This window comes from Penaeus monodon, chromosome 7, assembly GCF_015228065.2.
Source record: "Penaeus monodon isolate SGIC_2016 chromosome 7, NSTDA_Pmon_1, whole genome shotgun sequence".
In the NCBI taxonomy this organism is placed as follows: domain Eukaryota; kingdom Metazoa; phylum Arthropoda; class Malacostraca; order Decapoda; family Penaeidae; genus Penaeus; species Penaeus monodon.
The window spans coordinates 38,302,802-38,305,908 of NC_051392.1; positions in this window are offsets into that span (position 1 = coordinate 38,302,802).

Sequence of the window (3,107 nt, forward strand, 5' to 3'; positions counted from 1 at the left end):
TAATATATTCATTTATGTCGATATCATTTAATTACAATAATGTATCTCATTATAGCAGACGGAAAATTTAAACTACTCTCAAATGATTTAGAAATAGAGTTTGAGACATGCACCTCGATGTTAATAACGGTGAATGCAATCGAAAAATGTAATAACATACACACACGATTGATCCAAACACACATTTAATCTCATTCTCTCACTTTTCTCTGTTTCTTTCTTTCTCTTTAGATAATAAGAGGCTCATGAACACGTTTTGCGTATGCGTTGAAAAAGTAGAGAGATCCGAGAGAGAGAGAGAGAGAGAGAGAGAGAGAGAGAGAGAGAGAGAGAGAGAGAGAGAGAGAGAGAGAAAGAGAGAGAGAGAGAGAGAGAGAGGAGAGAGGGGGAGACAGAGACAGAGACAGAGAGAGAGATCGAATGAATGAGTGAGACAGGCAGACTGAGTGAAAGAGATAATGTGTGGGAAAGAGAGGAAAAAAAGAAAATAAATTAGTGTTATGCTTTTGTTATGGTATGAAGAATATGAGATATGACTTAAGGGAGTTATTACAAGTGAAAGCCAGGCGGGAAGTATGTTGGGGTAATTAATATAACTGGCTTTCCAATCATGGCCAAGGCAGAGAAGCTCAGATACGCTGGTTATCGTCTGCGTGAAGGAGATTCGCAAATAAAAAGATTTCTGAAAGATATGATCGCTTTGTTAGGGATAGAGATAAAAAATTCTCTCTCTTCCTCCACCGCTTTCTTTCTTTACATACACACGCACACGCACACACGCGCGCGTACACACACCCCCGCGCACACACACACACACACACACACACACACACACACACACACACACACACACACACACACACACACACACACACACATATACTATATATATATATATAATATATAATATATGTATATATATATATATATATATATGTATTATATATATATATATATATATATATATATATAATATATATATAATATATATCTATATATGCATATGTCACACACACAACACACACACACACACACACACACACACACACACACATATATATATATATATATATTATATATATATATATATATATATATATATATATATATGTATATATATATATATATGCATATGTGTGTGTGTGTAATTAAATTTCTTCGCCGTCTCTCTAATTCTAACCACACACAACCCATTATCGCCCTCCTTAAATTAAAAAAAAAAAAAAAAAAAAAAACAGCCCTGTTCTCGAGTTCATTGCAGTAAACAAGACTTCAGTGCCTGAAGTCAGCGCGGGTGTCGACGAAGTCAGCGCGGAGAAGTAGGTGTGAGACGCAGCTCCCTCGCGCCTACGCCGACCGCAACGACTGGGAATGAAGGGAAAAGCGATAATTACGGGCGGATTCAACTCGTTTTATGGCGCGGGGGGGGTAATACCATGCGCGGGCGGTTCCTTCCCCCACCGCCCACTTTTGCCTTTAAACGTTTTTTTATTTTTTTTTTTTGTTTTTAGGGTTTTCTTTTTCATAATTTTTTTTTTTTTAGTTTTTTTTTTTTTTCTTTTGTGGCTCTAAACGGAATATGCGAAATGCCCGGCCCCCCCCCCCCCCCCCCCAAAAACAAAAGAAAAAAACAAAAAGGGGGCAGAGAGCCAAAGAAAAGAAGGAACACAAAAGGTTAAAGGGGAAAGAGGGTTAGAAAAAAGGAAGTATGTCCGGTACAGGCTAAACACAAAACGGAAAAAAGAAGCGAAGACTGAGCCCGCGATAGTTGGAAGAGAACGAGGAGAGAAAAAGAAAGAGGAGGGAGAAAGAGAGAAAAAGAGAAGAGAGAGAGAGAGAAAGAGAGAGAGAGAAGAAGATATCGCCTCCTTAAAAAAAGAAAAGAGAGAGACGGAGTATTAGAGAGTCAGGAGAAGTCAGACGAGGTCAAGAAGAGGGGGAGAGAGAGTATGAGACGAGCGAGAGCGACGAAGACGGGAAGAGAGAAGAGGATAATAGAGGGATAAGTTATGGGGGAGGAAATGCGCGGGCGAGTGACACACGGGGTAAGTGGGTTAGGAGTTAGAAAGTTGATAGATGAGATTTTTGGATTAGTTATTTTATTTTTTATTTTTTTGAGTTTTGGTTGGGTAGTGAAGCGAAAAGAACACATGAAGAGACGAGCGCACCCCCCCGAAGAAGACACAACAAGAGACAAGACAGAGACAACAGAAGACACACACAGAAGACATTAGATACGTAGAGCAGAAGACGAGTAATCATTTGAAGTTATGTCATTTTCTTACAATTTAAGTGATAGAGGTTATGTTAAGATTAGTGATGTGATGATGAGATTAGTTGATTTGATAGATGATTGATTGCGAGAGATTGGAGATTCGAAAAGGAGAATGATTGCGTAATATTGAGTCGCTAGGTCCTGAGAGTAAACGAGGGCAGGGAGAGGAGAGAGATGAGAGAGATGATGAGAGAGAGAAGGAGGAGGAGAGAGGAGAGGAGGATGAGGAGGAGAGAGAAGTAGTAATAGAAAGAGTAAATACGATATTATGGATAACTAAAGGAATGCAAATTTATGATAAAGATAACGAGAGTAGATAGTATAATAATAATATAGCAAGAATATAAACTAATAATATGATAGAGTGTAACATTAGCAATTATAATAAAAATGATGATAAAAATATTAATAATAGTAACGATAATCAAATGATGGCAGCAGGAGATTAATGATAACGTTGCTGATGTTGGTAATTATTATAATAATGACTATGATACGTTATCAACTCCGTCGCCTTGACCACAATGATAACAAACACGGAAAAATAGTTATAGTAATAAGTGACAATCATTTCAAAGCTAATCATTAATGCCATGATTACTGATGCAACAACGATAGCAACATTTCGAATGATAGAGGTTACAGGATCTTGCAAGCGTTAGTTTTCATTTTGGAGCTGAATGTAAGTGCAATGTTGCATATCGCTGTATTGATAAGATATTTTTTGTTATATATTACTATTATTATGGTATATTAATTTAATCTTTAGGGGGGTGAGGGGTGGGGGTGTTGCTTCCACACGATAAAAGAATTGTGATTTTTTTTTTTCTCT